A 24,886-nucleotide genomic window follows, 5' to 3' on the forward strand; every position below is an offset into this window, starting at 1 on the left:
GCTAGCAGATTTGGCATCAGGGGAGATCAACTACTTATTTTGTACGAACATGTATTTCTATATGTTTTTCAGTTATGTTTGGTGACATGTATTTGATATCGTTTTGGATATATCTATATTATTAATATTTTGTTCTGTACTATATTTAATGTTCTATAAGTTATATAAAAAAACCTCTGAATGGGATATGTGACCACTTAGGTTTGAGTCTAACTTACAGACTGGGTCTGGGGGGTTACATGCTTGCTCTTATTGAATAAATAATCTCCAATTTATTTTCCCTTATCTCTATACGTAAGTACCTTGCATGCCTCTTAGTAACTTGTTATTTGTTGTTTACCTATTCCCTATTCCCTAAGCTCTTTTGTTTCGTCTCTTTCAACAGCTAAATTTCTGTAATTACTTGGACTGGAGAGATGTCTGCTCAACTTTGCATGAGCTTTCTATTATCTTCTGCTCTGAACATCATCGAAGACACCATGGATGCCAAGAAGCAGGGCATAGTATCCATTTTGCTATCGGATTCCGATCTACCGACAACAGCTACTTCGCTTAGAAAGAAGTTGTCGGCCGATATGTCATCCCAGAAATGGCCGACTCAACAAGGATCAATGTGTGCCCTGAAGAAGAGTCCATCATCCGAGGAATTCTCTATTTCTTCATCGTTCCAGGAAGGGGAAGACGATATCAAATCCACGGGTCAATCCGATATTTGGGATTCGATTCAGCAAAATAAGAGCAAGGAAGATGAAATTCGAGGTCAGTTTAATATATGGAGCTCAATTGTATCACAGAAGGCCGAGGAAGAGTGTTTGAAGTCCTCTCCACCTTATGTTCACCCTCTTATGAAGTGATCAGCTAGCTGTTTGAGCGACAAAAGCCTCGAGATTTGCACCGAGAGCCTCGGTTCAGAGACCGGATCCGATGGCTTCTCTTCGGATACCGGTGAGACTGAGGAAGATAAACAAGGGGATTAACAACTGATGCACCAAAAGAATACAGTCGCAATGCCGACTATGCCTTGTTTAGATGGTGCAAAGGATGGAATTGCGAAATTCAACTATGATGTTTGCAAGAAATCGCAGAACACATCATTTCCGCCGCCGATTCCTTCCCTCTCGGCGAAATACGGAGGAGCATGGAGGCACTTGAAGACTCATCGTGATAATGGTAGATTGGTCATTGAAGTTGTTGCAATGCCTTCTGTCATAACCATTTTTAGAGTAAAACAATTAAATGTTATTTTAAAAAAATGATTATGAATTTAATTTGGAAAAATGGGTGATTTTAGATTAATTGGAATTAAATTGAAAAAGGGAGTCTCCATCGACCTTTAGGTTAGGTAAGTCGAATACCTAAAAACGCCTTTTAAAAAATAATTTTAAGAAAATCATTTTATAAGACAAAAAAATGGTCTACGTAACCAAAGATTCGATTTAAATCTGGTTCGGGAGTCGGTTACGTGTGGGGAAAGATAAGCACCCCCACAACGCCCAAAAACTGGTACTGTGTCGCTTACACATTGTCGTAAATGATGAAAATTATGAATCAAATATAAAATTAAAAGATGATCCGTTTAATGAAACATAATTAATTTGCTTCGAATTAACCATTTAAAGAATGTCCTTTATTTCGATAAAAATCTTGAAATTTTCTATCCTCCGTCGAGAAATCTATTTCAACTATTTCTCATTTGTAAAGAATATTCTCTCTTCGACAAAATGCGAATCGAGTATATAAACATTAATATTTGCATACAAAAAATAAATTGGTTTTAAAAAAATAAATTGAATATACATTATAGAATAAAGATTGACAATTTGCATGAAATGAAATAAATTATCATTTAGAGACATTCATTGCAATGTTTGATGAATTAATAATTAGTAAAATACAAATGATTGGTTTCAAATTTGTATTTGGTTCGAATGTCATATTGGATTACATCACTTCGATCAAGTGGTGCTCTCCACGTCCATTCTACAAATATCGGTATTTTTTTACTATTCGAATACCATATACTAGATAAAGAAACATAATGGAAATAAATATTAAATAAAAAAATAATAATAAGATAAAAAAAACAACATACAAATGAAATAAAATAAAATAAAATAAAACACAACATGCACTTATTTAATAATCATGGATAATCCTTATTTAATAAAATACATCATATTGAAATATTCATACATAGGGGACTAGAATAAACAACAGAAACTTAAAGGACCTAAAATGGCAAAAAATAGAATCTTATGGACCAATATAAATACAGTAACTTAAAGGGGCTAAAATCGAAGAAACATAAGTTAAAGAACTAAACTGTAATTACACAAAAACATGAAGGATAAAAAAAATTTAAACCAAATGCCAGAATAGTGACAAAAACAAAAGATGCACAAATCTGAGGGTCGAATTCGCACATCAGCCAAAATCACACAACACATGTAATAAGTGACTAAAATAAAATTATTACAAATATAATAGCCTAAATTTAAACTAATAAAAATGAAATAATCAACCAAATATGGACTGAAATGAAACAAATCTAAACTCTAAGGCACAAAAACAAATAATTACACAAACCATGCAAATGAGGACTAAAACGAACATTATACAAAATAAGCAACCAAAAATTTAAACACTTAGAAAATAGAATATTAATCATATAGGATTAAAATGAAACACGAAATAAATAAAGAGCCCAAAATAGAAAGATGAAATTTCATTAAGGATCAAATTACAAACATTACAAAGCTAAAGGGATTTAAATGTAATTTACCCCAAAAATGGAAAAACATGCATGTAAGATTACAAAAGTGCAAGGTCTAAAATAGCTATTAACCCGAAAATCAAAAAAACGGAAAGGGGAGAGTAAAACGAAGTCGTTTTGAACAATGCCAAAACGACACCGTTCTGGCCCGAATACTTAACCCCAAACTGAGGCTTCTATTTTCATTTCCTTTCATTTGGTTTCATTAGGGGCGAGAGAGGAGAGAGAGAGTTCTCTGGAACTCTCTCAAATAAAGGAAGGATGGCCACGGTGGACGGAGGCTCCCACGGCGAGGCATGTGGCGGCGCACGATAACCCTACTCAGATATTACACTATTTTAACCTAACAATAGCTCGATAACCCTAGATCTATGATTTTCCTCACGACTGCTTCGAAGAACGATGGCCTTTTCGGTTTCTAACTAACCCCGATCTAAGGTATGGTTCCCCTTTTTTTCTCTCTCAGTTTTTACTTTTATTTAGCTTTTTTCTATACTCTCTATCATTTTTTAACCCCCGAATCTCTCTATTGATTCCCCCCTTTTGCATATGATTGGTGATGGTTATTGATAGAGTTGTTTTCTACCCGAGGAAATAGGGATTGAGTGCCCTAGATTTGTAGACCCGATTTTCCTCGGGATCTCTTATCCTTGCTTCCTTTTTTTTCTATTTCTCTGACTTGGATTGATTTGGTGACTGATGGATGCATTTGTCGAGCCTCAAGATGGCTAAGTGGCTCGGGAAACAAACGGCAGTGGCTCAAGAACTCAGGAGTGATGCAGTGTAGTGCATACGCCAGGGAAGCTGAAGAGTCGGTGGCGCGACTGGATGTTGATACCCTAGGGTTAGGGTTTAGTTGGGCCAGTTCGGTTCTGCTTGTAGTGGTTTTCATCTGGGCCTACTAACTGACCTGGTTAGCTGGGTATGCTGAATGATTGATGTTGTAGTTGGGTTGGGCTTGTACTTAAGGCCTACAAAAAAATGTAATTTATATATTAATAATAAAAATAATAATAATAGTAATAATAATAGATAAAAATAAATAGAAAATACTCGGATAAAAATGGGTGTCTACAGCTGCCCCTCTTTGCACATTCTTATGTTAACAAGAATAGGGCAAAGATGACAAAACAACACGTTTTTGTCTGGTTCTCCCCCTTTTTGCTTAGAAATTGGATGGTTTGTTATTGGGGACGACACTGCTCCTACGCGATGAAGAGGTATAGTCGTCTAAGGGTGACATAGCTCTTACGTGATGAGGAAATCTGGTCGAGGTATGACACTGCTCATACGTGATGAAGAGTTCTTGGCCATCTTTAGGAAGGGTGATAACTCGGTTCCTACGCGATGAGGACGGCTGGTTATCTAGGGGTAACACGACTCCTACGCGATGAGGAGATCTGGTCGAGGGATGGCACGGCTCATACGTGATGAAGAGTTATGGTCATCTATAGGAAGGGTGATAACATGGTTCCTACATGATAAGGACGTCTGGTTATCTAGGGGTGACACGGCTCCTACGTGATGAAGAGATCTGGTCAGGAGATGACACGGCTCATACGTGATGAAGAGTTCTGGCCTTCTTTAGGGATAATGATTTCAAACGAATCCGACTCAAAGATGATGTTTCAAAAGAAACAGACTAAAAGATTGTAAATTTTGTTTCCAAAGAAACATACTCAAGGATTTTTCTCAAAAGAAACAATCTCAAAGGTTGGTTTTTTCATTAAAAATTGTCTCAAGAGAAAAAATTTGTTTTTAAAGAAATACAATCACATATGATTTTGTTAACAGACACAATCTCAAAGATTTTTCAAAAGGAACAGACTCAAAGATTTTTCTCAAGAAAATCTGTCTCAAGAGAGACAAAACTTTGTTTCAAAAGAAACAAACTCAAAGATTTTGGTTTCAAAAGAAATGACTCAAAGATTTTTTCACGAAATTGTCTTAAGAGAAACAAAACTTTGGTTCAAAAGAAACATACTCAAAGAATTTTTTCAAAAGAAACAACTCAAAGATTTTTGGTTTCAAAAAAAAACAACTCACAGACTTTTGTTTCAAGAGAAACAAACTCAAAGATAAGTTTTGTTTCAAGGGAAACAATCTCAAAGGTGTTTGTTTTAAGAGAAATTGTCTTAAAAGAGACAAACCTTTATTTTCATAAAAACATACTTAAAGATTTTTCTTTAAAAAGAACTGTCTCAAAAGAGACAAAATTTTGTTTCCAAAGAAACATACTCAAAGATTCTTTAAAAAGAAACTTTCTCAAAAAAGACAAAATTTTATTATCAAAGAAACATACTCAAAGATTTTTTTTCATTTTGTTTTAGGTGAAACAGACTCAAAGATTTTTCTTCAAAATGAACTGTCTCAAAAGAGACAAAATTTTGTTTCCAAAAAACATACTCAAAGATTCTTTCAAAAGAAACTTTCTCAAAAGAGACAAAATTTTGTTATCAAAGAAACATACTCAAAGATTTTTTTTTATTTTGTTTTAAGTGAAATAGACTCAAAGATTTTTCAAGAAAATATGTCTCAAGAGAATCAAAGTTTTGTTTCAAAAGAAATAGACTCAAAGATCCTTTATTTCAAAAGAAACGACTCAAAGATGATGTTTGTTTCCAGTGAAACAAATTCATAATTTGGAAAATTTTCTCAAGTGAGACAATATTTGTTTTTAGAGAAATTGTTTCAAACAAGACAAAAAATTGCTTTTAGGGAAATTGTCTCAAGCGAGACAAAGCATGTTTTTGAGAAAACGATCTCAAGTGAGATCAACTTTGTTTAATGTGAAACAAATTCGAAATTTGTACTCTCAAAGGAAAAATGCATCAAATGAGACGAAATTTATTTTGAAAGAAATAATAATCTCAAATTAGATTAATTTTTTTCCAAGTGAATCAAATTCGAAATTTGTACGTCAAAGGAAAAAATGTCTCAAGCAAGACGGAGTTTGTTTTTTTAAGAAAGCGATCTCAAATGAGATAAACTTTGTTTAATGTGAAACAAATTCGAAATTTGTATTCTCAAAGGAAAAATGTCTCAAACGAGAAAGAATTTTGTTTCTCAAATGTGATAGAAAGCCTGCTTGTTCCTGCATGTTGAGGAAATGTATTGATTGTTGACTTCCGGAAGTCAAATCATTGTTTTTTCAAGTTTGAGACATCTGGTCATTTCCGAGCTTTGATTTCCTGAGAGATCAAAATGATGCATTTTTTACTGACTATCTTGGATGTTATGATGAATGTCAAAATGAAATTTATTTGATATTTTTATTGAATTTATCCTCAAGTGAGGAGAAAAATGTCTTTAATGTACATGATGATAAATGTTTGTTGCAAATGTGCAAACTCATGTAATATGTATGTATGTGTTGATGTATATATGAATTGATGTATTTTTCTCAATCTGGAAGGAGAATTGTTGCGAGAGCAGTCTTCACTCTATCTTTGATTTATTTTGTCTTCATTTCCACCAGTGTGTACTCTTGCAAAACTCAACATGAGACAATTTGTTTCCTTGCCCCAGCAAATTTTGTCCCAATAATTGGCTTCCCTTGCCCCACTTCGATCTTGAGCTTCAGATAGATATTTGTTGAATTCTAAGATATGCCTCAAATATTCGATGTTGAATCTCCAAATATGCCCCAACATTCAATATTTCTTGCTTCAACACTAATTCTAAGCATGAGCTTTGTGTTTGAGAGCCACATGTCAACTATCAAAATCCACTCCAGAGAGATTGTATTGTCTGAAAAACGTTTTTCTTCTTTTTATTTTCAAAAGTATGAAAATATCAATTAAAAGAGTTTTGAAAAATATTTAATCAAAATATTGCCTCTTTCGAGGTTTCACATTTGACAAATCATAAAACAAGAGTTCACTGGATATCAAAGAATTAATTACACTATTAATCCTTCAATAAATTATAGTTATTTGACAAGTGTCAAGATTATTTATATTTTTGAGAAATGGTTAAGTAAGAAAAAGATAAAAAAGTCTCAAGTTGTTATTTTTGGTCAAAGGTATGGGGGTTCTCATTTATTTACTGTTCACTGATCTGATGAAGTAGCTTATGTACTCACTCATTAGAAGTGTTCTCCGACTCCCAATTCTCATGTTCTTATTCAGGTTGTGTGATGCCTTATCAAGAGATTTATGCATCGTCTTCTATGCAATAGTTGCACCATCTTCGTATTCGAGCCGTCTTTTCAAGTTTTCAACTCGAATCCTCCTTTGGTTTTAAGACGTTACTCAGAAGTTATGTCTTGAACCCCCCTTTTGAACCCCCCCTTTGTTATTTTTTCTCTATCATGCATTAAAGATTTTAGAAAACCTTTTTTGTAAATAAAAGATTAATCCTGATGGGTGAAATGAAATCTGAAGAGTCTCTTCTGCTTAAAAATCCATGTATGATTAGAAAGGACTTTTTAGGAACGTAACGTAGGCCATGGTTCACGGTTATGAAAGAAATGGATAAATAGGCCTAAATAAGCGTTTAAGGGTAATTAAACTAAGGATCAATTCATTCTGATACTTTCAATTTTATCTTGCTCAATTTGAATCTACTCGTATGAGTTCTTTATTTTCTCTTGATGTTCCATGATCTTCGAGTGAAGTGATTCTGGAGTGATTGTGCTTGATCAATCTCACGGTTTGAATCTCAATGCGTCATTTGAGTCCAGGGACTCATTATCTATGCTCTTTGTCATCTTTTTGTTCTTTGCTCTTTTCTTTGTTTTTGTTTTTTCCTTCACTTTGATATGATTTTTTTGCACTATGTATTTGGTTCATCTTTTGGTATCTCATCTAAATCAATGTCTTCACTCATGCGAGCAGATTTTCTCCAACTTGCCCCCCAGTGTGGAGGGTGATCCTTGGTTAGGGTTGAATCAGAAGAAAACATGATTTAGGCTCAAAGGGGACACAAGGGATATATATTTTCTCCTTTTGTGAAGGGATAAATGAAATAATGCCGTTCATCATTTCATACATGGAAGACTTTACAGAAGAGGTATCCCTAGGGGGGATAGATTTACAGGATTAATTGTTTATTCATATATAAAAAAATGTAATTAATGCATGATAGAATTATTTTGAATTATTTTTTTTCTCTGCTTCTTGCTCTCAGCGTGTCCCAATTGTACAAGCTCATCTTCAGAAACTTGATGTGATATGCCCCATGTTGTCTTCTTGTAGGAAGCTTCATGTTCAAGTGAACAATCTTGTACTCAATGTCTGTAGGTCTTATTGGTAAAAAATGTTGGTTTAACGTATAAGAAGACGATGATGTGAAAATGTATGGGTATGATTTTTGTGTATCAAAAGGATAGATGCGATGTTTTAAGGTCGAAAAGAATGTTTCAAGGTCTCAAAGAGGGAGAATGCCAAAATTTGATTATTTGGTAGTGACCATTAATTATTTTTGGGTAAAAATCAAGATATTTTATTTATGGGGTTTTTTACAGGATAAGAAAGGTCTAATCTTGTCATATGTCAAGAAACTATAATTCTTGAAGAATTAAAAGAATACATAATTCATTTGATATTCAAAGAACTAAAGATTAAAATTCGTTCAATTATTTAACCTTAGAAGGTAGCACAAGTTCAATCATTAAGATTTAAAAATATTTAAGCAAATATTAAAAACATAAAAAAATTGAGTTCAAACAAAATAAACTCTCTAGATGCAAATGGTAGGTGCAATGACTTCTCTTGCTTAGCATTAGGATGCCCCTGAATGAATCAGATTCTGGAGTTTGATCTTTAATTCCTTGCAGTTCTCAACGGAATGTCCGGAGCTTCTCAGGGAGTAATTGCGTGCTGGATCAACATCGTAGCCCTCAGGATATGGGACTCTTGTCTCAGATCACCATGGAAGGCTCAGTCCTATAACCAGCTGAACAAGCTTCCATCGTGTTGATTTATTCGAATCTTGCTTCTATTCTCAATGGCATCACATGATCATGATCATTTCCATCGAATTCTCCATGAACTAATTCCATGCATGTGAAAATGCTTAAAAATTGAAATACATATGAAAAATGCAAATGCAAACGCAAAAATGTTGATCCCAACGATGAATATCTTAGAATAATTTTCACCATAAATAAAAGCTTTCACATTACAAGATAGTCCACTTTACAGACAAGCCTTCGTTTATATGTTGAGTCTAAAATGGATCATTGCTTCGTCTCGGATCTTCATTCTTAAAAATGATGTCTCTCAAGCGTTCTGTAACCTAACTCGGTTAATGTCCATGCGGTGGTGAGTCAGTACGCCACTCTTCGATGATTAGAGTTGGAATGATCGTAAAAGAGAATCTACTACAGAATTCTTCCTCAAATCAATAGATCGTCATTTCAGTATCGAATATTACACGATCTTCTAGATCACTGCTTCATCTTGGATCTTCGTATTTAGAACTGGTGCCCCTCAATGCTCTATAAACTAACTCCGTTAATTCCTCGGCAGTGTTGAAGCCAGTATGTCGATCTTTGATGACTAGTGATGAAATGATTGTAGATAAAACTCAACTTCTAGATTACTCCTCGAATTAGTGGATCATCATTTTATTCTGGAATGATGCACGATCATCGAGCAAGTCTCATTTTTATATTTTGAGCTTCTTTGAACCCTCGGTGAATGCCTACATACACGACTGCTTGACTGAAAATTTTCACGTCTTCTTGTGAAAATTTTTCTCTTAGATACCCCCTTGTTGATCAACACTTTTGCATTATGATGATGCAATACAATGCAAAGAATTATGACAAAATAACACAAACAAAAGAGAAGAAATAAGTTAGTATACACAAACAAAAGAGAAAAATGAGTTAGTACATGTAAAATAATTGATACAGATAAAAAATGTTATTCAAAGATGAATATAACACCTACCCCGTCATGATATCTACCTGAACATGCTTTCGATAGATAGCAATCCTACCCGGACATGCTTACTACCCACAATGATCTATTTTCAAGAAATTGGCCCTAACAACATGGTATCTAGTTCGCATGCTTTTATGCGAAAAGAAAACAGATTCTACAAACTTAAAGCAAAAGATAAGGGTTTAGAAACGCTTCTCCTTTGTGTACACCTATTTTGGGTACCTACTAACGGACAGAGGTTCGGTATGACTATATCTAGGGTGACAGTTCTACAGTTCACTATATGCATGGTTTCGGCTCTAACAGGAAAATGGTGCTCGAATTGTCTTTGATGTCGGTGTCCCCTTGGGCTGCCAGACCCTCGATCCTCACCCATTACATGTTTCAAACGGAACGAGTTCAATTCGAGGGGATTCACTGACTTATACCCATACGAGGAATAAATCCCTACGAATGTATAAGGTATGTATCCCATGGGTTATTTCCTAAATCTCATACGAAGAATAAATTCTTACGAGAGTAAAGCATTCACCCCGACTATTTTGGATCGAAGCTCGTGTCTAGAGCTCATGCTATGCAAATGCAGTGTTGTGTGTGAGGAGAAACGTACCTATCTTTGACTCAAAAGGAAAATGAAACAAGGAAAAAACTTGATAAAACCTTGACGAATCTGAAAACAAAGATTACATTGTTAATATGACAGATAAAAATAAAGCAATTAAAACTTCAATAAACGAATCATAAGTTAACTAAAGACTCAAACTCATAATTTCGACCACAATGACAATGTGTAAGCGACCTACAGCTTGACTCTCTAAAAAACGTTCACCAGCAGAGTCGCCAAGTTGTCATAACCATTTTTAGAGTAAAACAATTAAATATTATTTTAAAAAAACGATTATGACTTTAATTTGGAAAAATGGTTGATTTTAGATTAATTGGAATTAAATTGAAAAAGGGAGTCTCCATCGACCTTTAGGTTAGGTAAGTCGAATACCTACAAACGCCTTTTAAAAAACAATTTTAAGAAAAATCATTTTATAAGACAAAAAATTGTCTACGTAACCAAAGTTTCGATTTAAAACTGGTTCGGGAGTCGGTTACGTGTGGGGAAAGATTAACACCCCCACAACGCCCAAAAACAGGTACTGTGTAGCTTACACATTGTCGTAAATGATGAAAATTATGAATTAAATATAAAATTAAAAGATGATCCGTTTAATGAAACATAATTAATTTGCTTCGAATTAACCATTTAAAGAATGTCCTTTATTTCGATAAAAATCTTGAAATTTTCTATCCTCCATCGAGAAATCTATTTCAACTATTTCTCATTTGTAAAGAATATTCTCTCTTCGACAAAATGCAAATCGAGTATATAAACATTGATATTTGCATACAACAAATAAATTGGTTTTAAAAAAATAAATTGAATATACATTATAGAATAAAGATTGACAATTTGCATGAAATGAAATAAATTATCATTTAGAGACATTCATTGCAATGTTTGATGAATTAATAATTAGTAAAATACAAATGATTGGTTTCAAATTCGTATTTGGTTTGAATGTCATATTGGATTACATCACTTCGATCAAGTGGTGCTCTCCACGTCCATTCTACAAATATCGGTATTTTTTTTACTATTCGAATACCATATACTAGATAAAGAAACATAATGGAAATAAATATTAAATAAAAATAAAATAAGATAAGATAAGATAAAATAAATAGAAAAAATAAAAAAAACAACATACAAATGAAATAAAATAAAAAAAACTAAAACACAACATGCACTTATTTAATAATCATGGATAATCCTTATTTAATAAAATACATCATATTGAAATATTCATACATAGGGGACTAGAATAAATAACAGAAACTTAAAGGACCTAAAATGGCAAAAAAACATAATCTTATGGACCAATATAAATACAGTAACTTAAAGGGCTAAAATCGAAGAAACATAAGTTAAAAAACTAAACTGAAATTACACAGAAACATGAAGGATAAAAAAAATTAAACCAAATGCCAGAACAGTGACAAAAACAAAATATGCAATAAATCTGAGGGCCAAATTCGCACATCAGCCAAAATCACACAACACATGTAATAAGTGACTAAAATAAAATTATTACAAATACCATAGCCTAAATTTAAACTAATGAAAATGAAATAATCAACCAAATATGGACTGAAATAAAACAAATCTAAACTCTAAGGCGTAAAATCAAATAATTACACAAACCATGCAAATGAGGACTAAAATGAACATTCTACAAAATAAGCAACCAAAAATTTAAACACTTCGAAAATAGAATATTAATCATATAGGATTAAAATGAAACACGAAATAAATAAAGAGCCCAAAATAGAAAGATGAAATTTCATTAAGGATCTAATTACAAATGTTACAAAGCTAAAGGGATTTAAACTGTAATTTACCCCAAAAATGGAAAAACACGCGTGTAAGATTACAAAAGTGCAAGGTCTAAAACAACTATTAACCCGAAAATCAAAAAAACAGAAAGGGGAGAGTAAAACGAAGTCGTTTTGAACAGTGCCAAAACGGCACCGTTCTGGCCTAAATACTTAACCCCAAACTGAGGCTTCTATTTCCATTTCCTTTCATTTGGTTTTATTAGGGGTGAGAGAGGAGAGATAGAGTTCTCTGGAACTCTCTCAAACAAAGGAATGATGGCCACGGTGGCCGAAGGCTCCCACGGCTGGGCCTGTGGCGGCGCACGGCAGCTGAAGAAGTGCAACTAACCCCAAACATACCCTTTCCTCCCCTCTACTCAGATCTTTCACTATTTTAACCAAACAATAGCCCGATAACCCTAGATCTATGATTTACCTCATAACTTCTTCGAAGAACGACGACCTTTTCAGCTTCCAACTAATCCCGATCTAAGGTATGGTTCCCCTTTTTTCTCTCTCTCGATTTTTACTTTTATTTTGCTTTTTTTCTATACTCTCTCTCATTTTTTAACCCCCGAATCTCTCTATTGATTCCCTCCTTTTGTGTCTGATTGGTGATGGTTATTGATAGAGTTGTTTTCTACCCGAGGAAATAGGGATTGAGTGCCCTAGATTTATAGACCCGATTTTCCTCAGGATCTCTTGTCCTTGCTTCCTTTTTTTTCTATTTCTCTGACTTGGATTGATTTGGTGACTGATGGATGCATTTGTCGAGGCTCGAGATGGTTAAGTGGCTCGGGAAACAAACGGCGGTGGCTCACGAGCTTAGGAGTGAGGTAGTGTAGTGCATGCGCCAGGGAAGCTGAAGAGTCGGCGACGCGATTGGATGTTGATACCCTAGGGTTAGGGTTTAGTTGGGCCAGTTCAGTTCTGCTTGTAGTGGTTTGCATCTGGGCCTACTGGTTGGCCTGGTTAGCTGGGTATGCTGAATGATTGATGTTATAGTTGGGTTGGGCTTGTACTTAAGGCCTACAAAAAAATGTAATTTATATATTAATAATAAAAATAATAATAATAGATAAAAATAAATAGAAAAGACCCAAACAAAAACGGGTGTCTACAGCTGCCCCTCTTTGCACATACTTGTGTTAACAAGAATAGGGCAAAGACGACAAGACAACACGTTTTTGTTTGGTTATCCCCCTTTTGCTTATAAATTGGATGGTTTTTTGTTGGGGACGACACTGCTCCTACGCGATGAAGAGGTCTGGTCATCTAAGGGTAACACAGCTCTTACATGATGAGGAAATCTGGTCGAGGGATGACACTGCTCATACGTGATGAAGAGTTCTTGGCCATCTTTAGGAAGGGTGATAACTCGGTTCCTACTCGATGAGGACAACTGGTTATCTAGGGGTGACACGGCTCCTACGCGATGAGGAGATCTGGTTGATGGATGACACGGCTCATACGTGATGAAGAGTTCTGGTCATTTATAGGAAGGGCGATAACACGGTTCCTACGTGATGAGGGCGTCTGGTTATCTAGGGGTGACACGGCTCCTATTGATGAAGAGATCTGGTCAGGAAATGACACGACTCATACGTGATGAAGAGTTTTGGCCATCTTTAGGGATAACGATTTCAAAAGAAACCGACTCAAAGATGATGTTTCAAAAGAAACAGACTCAAATATTCTAAATTTTGTTTCCAAAGAAACATACTCAATGATTTTTCTCAAAAGAAACAATCTCAAAGGTTGGTTTTTTCATTAAAAATTGTCTCAAGAGAAAAAAATTGTTTTTAAAGAAATAGAATCACAGATGATTTTGTTAAGAGACACAATCTCAAAGATTTTTCAAAAGGAACAGACTCAAAGATTTTTCTCAAGAAAAATTGTCTCAAGAGAGACAAAACTTTGTTTCAAAATAAAAAAACTCAAAGATTTTGGTTTCAAAAGAAATGACTCAAAGATTTTTTCACGAAATTGTCTTAAGAGAAACAAAACTTTGGTTCAGAAGAAACATACTCAAAGAATTTTTTCAAAAGAAACAACTCAAAGATTTTTATTTCAAAAGAAACAACTCACAGACTTTTGTTTCAAGAGAAACACACTCAAAGATAGGTTTTGTTTCAAGGGAAACAATCTCAAAGATGTTTGTTTTAAGAGAAATTGTCTTAAAAGAGACAAACCTTTGTTTTCATAAAAACAGACTTAAAGATTTTTCTTCAAAAAGAACTGTCTCAAAAGAGACAAAAATGTTTTTCCAAAGAAACATACTCAAAGATTCTTTCAAAATAAACTTTCTCAAAATAGACAAAATTTTGTTATCAAAGAAACATACTCAAAGGTTTTTTCATTTTGTTTTAGGTGAAACAGACTCAAAGATTTTTCTTTAAAATGAAGTGTCTCAAAAGAGACAAAATTTTGTTTCCAAAAAACATACTCAAAGATTCTTTCAAAAGAAACTTTCTCAAAAGAGACAAAATTTTGTTATCAAAGAAACATACTCAAAGATTTTTTTTATTTTGTTTTAAGTGAAATAGACTCAAAGATTTTTCAAGAAAATCTGTCTCAAGAGAATCAAAGTTTTGTTTCAAAAGAAATAGACTCAAAGATCCTTTATTTCAAAAGAAACGACTCAAAGATGATGTTTGTTTCCAGTGAAACAAATTCATAATTTGGAAAATTTTCTCAAGTGAGACAATATTTGTTTTTAGAGAAATTGTCTCAAACAAGACAAAAAATTGCTTTTAGGGAAATTGTCTCAAGCGAGACAAAGCTTGTTTTTGAGAAAACGATCTCAAGTGAGATTAACTTTGTTTAATGTGAAACAAATTCGAAATTTGTACTCTCAAAGGAAAAATGCCTCAAATGAGACGAAATTTATTTTGAAAGAAATAACAGTCTCAAATGAGATTAATTTTTTTTCCAAGTGAATCAAATTCGAAATTTGTACGTCAAAGGAAAAAATGTCTCAAGCAAGACGGAGTTTTTTTTTTAAGAAAGCGATCTCAAATGAGATCAACTTTATTTAATGTGAAACAAATTCGAAATTTGTATTCTCAAAGGAAAAATGTCTCAAACGAGAAAGAATTTTGTTTCTCAAATGTGATAGAAAGCCTGCTTGTTCCTGCATGTTGAGGAAATGTCTTGATTGTTGACTTCCGGAAGTCAAATCATTGTTTTTTCAAGTTTGAGACATCTGGTCATTTCCGAGCTATGATTTCTTGAGAGATCAAAATGATGCTTTTTTTACTGACTATCTTGGATGTTATGATGGATGTCAAAATGAAATTTATTTGATATTTTTATTGAATTTATCCTCAAGTGAGGAGAAAAATGTCTTTAATGTACATGATGATAAATGTTTGATGCAAATGTGCAAACTCATGTAATATGTATGTATGTGTTGATGTATATATGAATTGATGTATGTTTTCTCAATCTGGAAGGAGAATTATTGCGAGAGCAGTCTTCACTCTATCTTTGATTTATTTTGTCTTCATTTTCACCAGTGTGTACTCTTGCAAAATTCAACATGAGACAATTTGTTTCCTTGCCCCAACAAATTTTGTCCCAATAATTGGCTTCCCTTGCCCCACTTCGATCTTGAGCTTCGGATAGATATTTGTTGAATTCTAAGATATGCCTCAAATATTCGATGTTGAATCTCCAAAGATGCCCCAACATTCAATATTTCTTGCTTCAACACTAATTCTAAGCATGAGCTTTGTGTTTGAGAGCCACATGTCAACTATCAAAATCCACTCCAGAGAGATTGTATTGTCTGAAAAACGTTTTTCTTCTTTTATTTTCAAAAGTATGAAAATATCAATTAAAAGAGTTTTGAAAAATATTTAATCAAAATATTGCCCCTTTCGAGGTTTCACATTTGACAAATCATAAAACAAGAGTTCATTGGATATCAAAGAATTAATTACACTGTTAATCCTTCAATAAATTATAGTTATTTGACAAGTGTCAAGATTATTGCTATTTTTGAGAAATGGTTAAGTAATAAAAAGATAAAAAAAGTCTCAAGTTGTTATTTTTGGTCAAAGGTATGGGGGTTCTCATTTATTTACTGTTCACTGATCTGATAAAGTAGCTTATGTACTCACTTATTGGAAGTGTTCTCCGACTCCCAATTCTCATGTTCTCATTCAGGTTGTGTGATGCCTTATCAAGAGATTTATGCATCGCCTTCTATGCAATAGTTGCACCATCTTCGTATTCGAGCCGTCTTTTCAGTTTTTCAACTTGAATCATCCTTTGGTTTCAAGACGTTACTCAGAAGTTACTTCTTGAACCCCCCCTTTGTTATTTTTTCTCTATCATGCATTAAAGATTTTAGAAAACCTTTTTGTAAATAAAAGATTAATCCTGATGGGTGAAATGAAATATGAAGAGTCTCTTCTGCTTAGAAATCCATGTATGATTAGAAATGACTTTTTAGGAACGTAATGTAGGCCATGGTTCATGGTTATGAAAGAAATGGATAAATAGGCCCAAATAAGTGTTTAAGGGTAATTAAACTAAGAGTCAATTCATTCTGATACTTTTAATTTTGTCTTGCTCAATTTGAATCTACTCGTATGAGTTCTTAATTTTCTCTTGATGTTCCATAATCTTCGAGTGAAGTGATTCTGGAGTGATTATTCTTGATCAATCTCACGGTTTGAAGCTCAATGCGTCATTTAAGTCCAGGGACTCATTATCTATGCTCTTTGTCATCTTTTTGTTCTTTGCTTTTTTTTCTTTGTTTTTGTTTTTTCCTTCACTCTGATATGATTTTTTTGCACTCTGTATTTGGTTCACCTTTTGGTATCTCATCTAAATCAATGTCTTCACTCATGCGAGCAGATTTTCTCCAACTTGCCCCCTAGTGTGAAGGGTGATCCTTGGTTAGGGTTGAATCAGAAGAAAACATGATTTAGGCTAAAAGGGGACACAAGGGATATATATTTTCTCCTTTTGTGAAGGGATAAATGAAATAATGCCGTTCATCATTTCATACATGGAAGAATTTACAGAAGAGGTATCCCTAGGGGGATAAATTTACAGGATTAATTGTTTATTCATATGAAAAAAATTCAATTAATGCATGATAGAATTATTTTGAATTATTTTTCTTTTTCTCTGCTTCTTGCTCTCAGCGTGTCCCAATTGTACAAGCTCATCTTCAGAAACTTGATATGATATGTCCCATGTTGTCTTCTTGTAGGAAGCTTCATGTTCAAGTGAACAATCTTGTACTCAATGTCTGTAGGTCTTATTGGTAAAAAATGTTGGTTTGACGTATAAAAAGACGATGATGTGAAAATGTATGGGTATGATTTTTGTGTATCAAAAGGATAGATGCGATGTTTCAAGGTTGAAAAGAATGTTTCAAGGTCTCAAAGAGGGAGAATATCAAAATTTGATTATTTGGTAGTGACCATTAATTATTTTTGGGTAAAAATCAAGATATTTTATTTCTGGGGTTTTTTACAGGATAAGAAAGGTCTAATCTTGTCATATGTCAAGAAACTATAATTCTTGAAGAATTAAAAGAATACATAATTAATTTGATATTCAAAGAACTAAAGATTAAAATTCGTTCAATTATTTAACCTTAGAAGGTAGCACAAGTTCAATCATTAAGATTTAAAAATATTTAAGCACGTATTAAAAACATAACAAAATTGAGTTCAAACAAAATAAACTCTCTAGATGCAAATGGTAGGTGAAATGACTTCTCTTGCTTAGCATTAGGATGCCCTGAATGAATCAGATTCTGGAGTTTGATCTTTAATTCCTTGCAGTTCTCAACGGAATGTTCGGAGCTTCTCAGGGGGTAATTGCGTGCTGGATCAACATCGTAGCCCTCAGGATATGGGACTCTTGTCTCAGATCACCATGGAAGGCTCAGTCCTATAACCAGCTAAACAAGCTTCCATCGTGCTGATTTATTCGAATCTTGCTTCTATTCTCAATTGCGTCACATGATCATGATCATTTCCATCGAATTCTCCATGAACTAATTCCATGCATGTGAAAATGCTTAAAAATTGAAATACATATGCAAAATGCAAATGCAAACGCAAAAATGTTGATCCCAACGATGAATATCTTAGAATAATTTTCACCATAAATAAAAGCTTTCACATTACAAGACAATCCACTTTACAGACAAGCCTTCGTTTATATGTTGAGTCTGAAATGGATCACTTCTTCGTCTCGGATCTTCATTCTTGAAAATGATTTCTCTCAAGCATTCTGTAACCTAAATCGGTTAATGCCCCCGCGGTGGTGAAGTCAGTACGCAACTCTTTGATGATTAGAGTTGGAATGATCGTAAAAGAGAATCTACTACAGAATTATTCCTCAAATCAATGGATCGTCATTTCAGTATCGAATATTACACGATCTTTGAGATCACTGCTTCATCTTGGATCTTCGTATTTAGAACTGGTGCCCCTTAATGCTCTATAAACTAACTCCGTTAATGCCTCGGCGGTGTTGAAGCCAGTATGTCGATCTTTGATGACTAGTGATGACATGATTGTAGATAAAACTCCACTACTGGATTACTTCTCGAATTAGTGGATCATCATTTTAGTCTGGAATGTTGCACGATCATCGAGCAAGTCTCATTCTTTTATTTTGAGCCTCTTTGAACCCTCGGTGCATGCCTACATACAGGACTGCTTGACTGAAAATTTTCACCTCTTCTTGTGAAACTTTTTCTCTTAGATACCCCCTTGCGGATCAACACTTTTGCATTATGATGATGCAATGCAATGCAAAGAATTATGACCAAATAACACAAACAAAAGAGAAGAAATAAGTTAGTGTACACAAACAAAAGATAAAAACAAGTTAATACATGTAAAATAATTGATACAGATAAAAAAATGTTATTCAAAGATGAATATAACACCTACCCCGTCATGATATCTACCCGAACATGCTTTCGATAGATAGCAATCCTACCCGGACATGATTTCTACCCACAATAATCTATTTTCAAGAAATTGGTCCTAACCCCATGGTATCTAGTTTGCATGCTTTTATTCAAAAAGAAAACAGATTTTACGAACTTAAAGCAAAAGATAAGGGTTTAGAAACGCTCCTCCTTTGTGTACACCAATTTTGGGTACCTACTAACGGACAGAGGTTCGGTATGACTATATCTAGGGTGACCGTTCTATAGTTCACTATATGCATGGTTTCGGCTCTAACAGGAAAATGGTGCTCGAATTGTCCTTGATGTCGGTGTCCCCTTGGGCTGCCAGACCCTCGATCCTCGCCCATTATAGGTTTCAAACGGAACGAGTTCAATTCGAGGGGATTCACTGACTTATACCCATACGAGGAATAAATCCCTACGAAGGTATAAGGTATGTATCCCATGGGTTATTTGCTAAAACTCATACGAAGAATAAATTCTTATGAGAGTAAAGCATTCACCCCGACTATTTTGGATCGAAGCTTGTGTCTAGAGCTCATGCTATGAAAATACAGTGTTGTGTGTGAGGAGGAACGTACATACCTTTGACTCAAAAGGAAAATGAAACAAGGAAAAACCTTGATAAAACCTTGACGAATCTGAAAACAAAGATTAAATTGTTAATATGACAGATATAAATGAAGCAATTAAAACTTCAATAAACGAATCATAAGTTAACTAAAGACTCAAACTCATAATTTCTACCACAACGACAATGTTTAAGCGACCTACAGCTTGACTCTCTAAAAAAAATTCCCCAGCAGAGTCGCCAAGCTGTCATAACCATTTTTAGAGTAAAACAATTAATTATTATTTTTAAAAAAACGATTATGACTTTAATTTGGAAAAATGGGTGATTTTAGATTAATTGGAATTAAATTGAAAAAGGGAGTCGCCATCGACCTTTAGGTTAGGTAAGTCGAATACCTACAAACGCCTTTTAAAAAACAATTTTAAGAAAAATTATTTTATAAGACAAAAAATGGTTTACGTAACCAAAGATTCGATTTAAAACTGGTACGGGAGTCAGTTACGTGTGGGGAAAGATTAGCACCCCACAACGCCCAAAACCTGGTACTGTGTCGCTTACACATTGTCGTAAATGATGAAAATTATGAATCAAATATAAAATTAAAAGATTATTCGTTTAATGAAACATAATAAATTTGCTTCGAATTAACTATTTAAAGAATATCCTTTATCTCAATAAAAATCTTGAAATTTGCTATCCTCCGTCGGGAAAACTATTTCAACTATTTCTCATTTGTAAAGAATATTCTCTCTTCGACAAAACGCGAATCGAGTATATAAACATTGATATTTGCATACAACAAATAAATTGGTTTTAAAAAAATAAATTGAATATACATTATAGAATAAAGATTGACAATTTGCATGAAATGAAATAAATTATCATTTAGAGACATTCATTGCAATGTTTGATGAATTAATAATTAGTAAAATACAAATGATTTGTTTCAAATTCGTATTTGGTTCGAATGTCATATTGGATTACATCACTTCGATCAAGTGGTGCTCTCCACTTCCATTCTACAAACATCGATATTTTTTTTTACTATTCGAATACCATATACTAGATAAAGAAACATAATGGAAATAAATATTAAATAAAAATAAAATAAAATAAGATAAGATAAAATAAAATAAAAAAACAACATACAAATGAAATAAAATAAAACCACAACATGCAGTACCTTAAAGAAACTAAAATCGAAGAAACATAAGTTAAAGAACTAAACTGAAATTACACAGAAACATGAAGGATAAAAAAAATTTAAAACCAAATGCCATAACAGTGACAAAAACAAAAGATGCACAAATCTGAGGGCCAAATTCGCACATCAGCCAAAATCACACAGCATATGTAATAAGTGACTAAAATAAAATTATTACAAATATCATAGCCTAAATTTAAACTAATGAAAATGAAATAATCAACCAAATATGGACTGAAATGAAACAAATCTAAACTCTAAGACGCAAAATCAAATAATTACACAAACCATGCAAATGAGGACTAAAACGAACATTATACAAAATAAGCAACCAAAAATTTAAACACTTAGAAAATAGAATATTAATCATATAGGATTAAAATGAAACACGAAATAAATAAAGAGCCCAAAATAGAAAGATAAAATTTCATTAAGGATCAAATTACAAACGTTACAAAGCTAAAGGGATTTAAACTGTAATTTACGCCAAAAATGGAAAAACACGCGTGTAAGATTACAAAAGTGCAAGGTCTAAAACAGCTATTAACCCGAAAATCAAAAAAAACGAAAAGGGAGTAAAACGAAGTCGTTTTGAACAGTGCCAAAACGATACCTTTTTGGCCTGAATACTTAACCCTAAATTGAGGCTTCTATTTTCATTTCCTTTTATTTGGTTTCATTAGGGGCGAGAGAAGAGAGAGAGAGTTCTCTGGAACTCTCTCAGACAAAGTAAGGATGGCCACTGTGGCCGGAGGCTCCCACGGTCGGGCCTGTGGCGGTGCACGACAGTCGAAGAAGTGTAACTAACCCCAAACAAACCCTTTCCTCGCCCTCTACTCAGATCTTACACTATTTTAACCTAACAATAGCCCGATAACCCTAGATCTATGATTTACCTCACGGCTGCTTCGAAGAACGATGGCCTTTTCGACTTTCAGCTAACCCCGATCTAAGGTATGGTTCCCCTTTTTCTCTCTCTCGGTTTTTACTTTTATTTGGCTTTTTTTCTATACTATCTCTCATTTTTTTAACCCCCGATCTCTCTATTGATTCCCCCCTTTTGCGTCTGATTGGTGATGGTTATTGATAGAGTTATTTTCTTCCCGAGGAAATAGGGATTGAGTGCCCTAGATTTGTAGACCCGATTTTCCTCGGGATCTCTTGTCCTTGCTTCCTTTTTTCTATTTCTCTGACTTGGATTGATTTGGTGACTGATGAATGCATTTGTCGAGGGTCGAGATGGCTAAGTGGCTCGGGAAACAAACGGCAGTGGCTCACGAGCTCAGGAGTGAGGCAGTGTAGTGCATGCGCCAGGGAAGCTGAAGAGTCGGTTGCGTGACTGGATGTTGATACCTTAGGGTTAGGGTTTAGTTGGGCCAGTTCGATTATGCTTGTAGTGGTTTGCATCTGGGCCTACTGGTTGGTCTGGTTAGCTGGGTATGTTGAATGATTGATGTTGTAGTTGGGTTGGGCTTGTACTTAAGGCCTACAAAAAATGTAATTTATATATTAATAAAACAAATAATAATAGAATAATAATAGATAAAAATAAATAGAAAAGACCCGGACAAAAACGGGTGTCTACACCTTCATTGAAAAACTTTCTTGCTCAACGCCGTGATGGTCGCCTTGTCCTCACCTTTGTCAATACCAGTACTATCAATGATATCGATCAACAAGTAATGGAAGTGGAAGAGCTAGAAGAAGAGTTTGAAAGCTTCGGAGAAGAATAAAGTGAAGAAGAAGAAGAGGAGGAGGAGGAGGAGGAAAGTGAAGATGGGCGTTGTGAGATTGAACAGGCTCCTAAAGTGTCAAGTGGAGCAATAAACGTGAACGGGTTAGCAGTAATGATGAACAAACATGTATGGTTAGTAAACAGGAACCCTGCATGGCCTAAACCAACAACCCCACCAGTAGCACAGTCATTGCCTCCAAGTCCACCGGTGGCTAGGACAATATCGACGCCACCATCGAAGGCGGTAGCCGAAGCAGGAGCAGCTGCATCATTCAATGCTTATGAGTACTACTGGAGGAGGCCTGATCAGGGCTTGTCAATGAACAAGAAGTAGCTGGTTCTCTCACGAAGCCTAACAGGCAATAAAGAAGAACAAGGGAAGATTAAAAGTGATTGTTTTGTTCCATTGTTAAAAGGAAGCAAGGAACCAAGGAGGACCCCTCTCTTCTGGGAACCCTATTGCATTGCCACTTCCTGATGATCATCAAACTCCATGTTCAAATTATGCCTATAAGTATCGTTCTTATTATTATTATTATTATATTATTATTATTATTATTATTATTATTATTATTATTATTATTATTACCTTTTTCTCTCTCTAGTTTTTTCCACATCCACTCTTTGAGGAGGGTGACTGTGTAGTCAAAATTTCTAATAAAAAGAATTTGAGGAGAGAAATGAATACTTTTTGGAAACTTTTAGAAGATTGAGATTTGAGAAATATATAAAAATACTATGTAATTTTGTATTTTGAGTCTCTTTCCCTATTTGTAGTTAAAAGAAAATATTTATAATTAAACACATCACCTTTGAAATTGGAGGACTATTTAGGGATGGCGACCAAACAGGTTTATAGCCGCCCCAATTGAAAATTGAAAATTTTTTAAATCAATTTTAATATGATTTATTCCGAGTTGATCCTAATTTGATATTAATGAAAGTAGTTTTAAAAAATACAATGAAAGTATAATTTAGTATTCACAAAAAATAGTATAATTTATTAAAATTTTAATAAAAATTTAACTAAATATAACTTGACCCCCAAAAATTTAATAAAAAATAATGGGTAATCTATGTCAAATACCACTCATCTTTAAGCTCGGGCCCGAAAATGGCATCGACGTTTCAATTTTGCCAATTTTAGCACGGACATTTATGTTTCACTGCAATTTGCCACTCCGCCGTTAATCTGTTAACGGGACGATGACATGGCTCCCTCATCAAAACGACGTCGTTTTGGCACGACCGTCTTAATGCTCAAAACGACATCGTTTTGTTGATGAAAATTATGTTTTTAATGGGATTTGAACCTTAGACCTTTATAATTCAAATCAAAATACCCAACCACCAAACTAACTTAAGAATTTTGTATAACCTTAACAAAACTATTATAAATGTTCATCAAAACGACAGCTTCCAAGGTCAATGTGATCCTACTTAATAATTGTTTCAGTCACTTGTTCTCTTTAAACATAATTTTTTATTACCGTACAACGTTATTCTTAGCTTGTGAAACATTTATTTTTCACCGTTCCAAAATAATAGTTCTTATTTTAATGTTGAATCATTTTTATCTAAATCGATTCCAAGTTATCAGAGTTATAGCCTCTATATGCATCTCCAACAGCAGCAGGACCAGCAATGCTACCAAAACCATGGGGATTATTACCAGTATGAGGATAATAGTCCATCATTGCCTGCTGGTATTGTTGTTGTCGTGCAAGATATTCCTTTCGTAAGAACTCATCTCTGTGATTGGCGTGCCGTGCTCGAAGTGCTGTTAGCTGTTCCTGATATTGAATATTGATTGCATTTATTTTCTGAAAATTTAAAAACAAAATCGTTACCACTATGCAAAACCTATGCAATATTGTTGAAAACAAGGTTAACCAAGGAACATCTAAGAAGTGGAAAGGTGTCTGAGAACAAGAATGCATATTGCCAGTTTACTTCAATAAATAACTAAGCTTCCCTCTACAAAGGCATCATTTATGTCAAATGCAGTCGCATGCAATCAATTACTTTCGATAAGTTACCTTGCAAGCTTAGATTGGAAGAGCATACCTGAAGAATAGCCCCTCTCAAATACACCCTATTAAATAAAGCCAACCCTTTAGACAAAGGTGGCAACTATAAATGACTAGTTCGTTCATATAAACTGCCTGTCCAGAATAACAGCAAGAACAGCCCAGAAAGTTGCATATTTTACATGCACAACTGCCAAGCAAAGGAGAAAATACCGACTAAAACATTATGATGTAAAAGTTTCAGTTTTTTAGAAAACTACTGCTTTTAGAATTTGCATTCTGATTGCCTAGCGCAAAC

The 24,886-nt window shown here is 34.1% G+C and overlaps 1 pseudogene; it reads left to right on the forward strand.

Annotated features, from left to right (window-relative positions):
- The first annotated feature begins 416 nt into the window (after positions 1 to 416).
- On the forward strand, positions 417 to 23,036 carry LOC120168051 (annotated as a pseudogene).
- Positions 23,037 to 24,886: the final 1,850 nt, after the last annotated feature.

Source organism: Hibiscus syriacus, unplaced genomic scaffold (assembly GCF_006381635.1).
Source record: "Hibiscus syriacus cultivar Baekdansim isolate YM2019G1 unplaced genomic scaffold, ASM638163v2 tig00111708_pilon, whole genome shotgun sequence".
Lineage (NCBI taxonomy): Eukaryota > Viridiplantae > Streptophyta > Magnoliopsida > Malvales > Malvaceae > Hibiscus > Hibiscus syriacus.